A 1,088-nucleotide genomic window follows, 5' to 3' on the forward strand; every position below is an offset into this window, starting at 1 on the left:
AGCCGCAATTGTGTGTGCATGTGTGCGTGTGCGCGCGCGCGTGTGTGTGTGTGTAACAATAATGTAATCAGTAAATGTGTGTACAATAGTTAGTCAGTAAATGAGGAAAATAATTTATCAGATAATAGAGAACTAATTTGATACAGGTTTAAATTTTTATGCCGGTATTATAAAGTATCGTAACCACAATCACAGTTGATTTTGTAAAAGTAAAAGTCTGATATAACGTTATAAGTCCAAGTGAATAAAGTGAATATGAATTTTTCAACGTATTATGACAACAATACAGTGCAAGCTAAGGATGTTCAACATCGCAAAAGAAGGGTAAGTGGGTGGGATTCATATGTTTTCAAATTGGATATTTTTTCTGCAGCTTATTTTTGAAAATAAAAATATTCTTGATCTTCAAATATGTAAGATTTTCCTGGCTTTCAACATAATTAATGTCTAAAAATAATCTTTAGATATTTCCGGCATTCAATATTGCCAATTTCTAAAAATTAATCTTATTCCTTTAATAAAAGCAGAAAGTTTTGTTACTGTTTTAGTTTAAATCTCGAAGATAAATGAAAAGCAAGTTTGCTGTTCTTAGTTTGTACAAATAAATAAGCAGAATAAGTTTTGGTATTTTAAAAAAGAAATTAAACTTCTGTTTCAGGAATGAGTAGTTGGGTCCTATCAATATATCCTACGCGTAATTCGAAATATCGTACATGTATTTATTCATGTAGTGGCTAACAACATTGATAAAATGGCTTATAGATGATTCAGAAAACTTAAAATGTCCTTTATCTCTGGTGTTTATCTCACATTTAAGTCATTTGACACATCCTGACTTTGTTGAACAGCATAAAACAGGAATTATTTGATGAAAATGATAATCGATAGTTTCATTGGGAAATTTGTAATTACAAATATCGATAGTTTTATTAATCATCGGTGGTTAATTGTCACAGTTAGTCCCATTTTTTGATATTTGGGCATTTACTTTTGGGTGTAGGGTCAGTGCGCATTCCCTATCTAGAAGTTGGAATTCGCCGACACCATTTGGTGTCGGCATGGGGTAACCGCTTTCTAGCCGACCCAGC

Source organism: Sinohyriopsis cumingii, chromosome 2, assembly GCF_028554795.1.
Source record: "Sinohyriopsis cumingii isolate HCF-2022 chromosome 2, ASM2855479v2, whole genome shotgun sequence".
NCBI lineage: Eukaryota > Metazoa > Mollusca > Bivalvia > Unionida > Unionidae > Sinohyriopsis > Sinohyriopsis cumingii.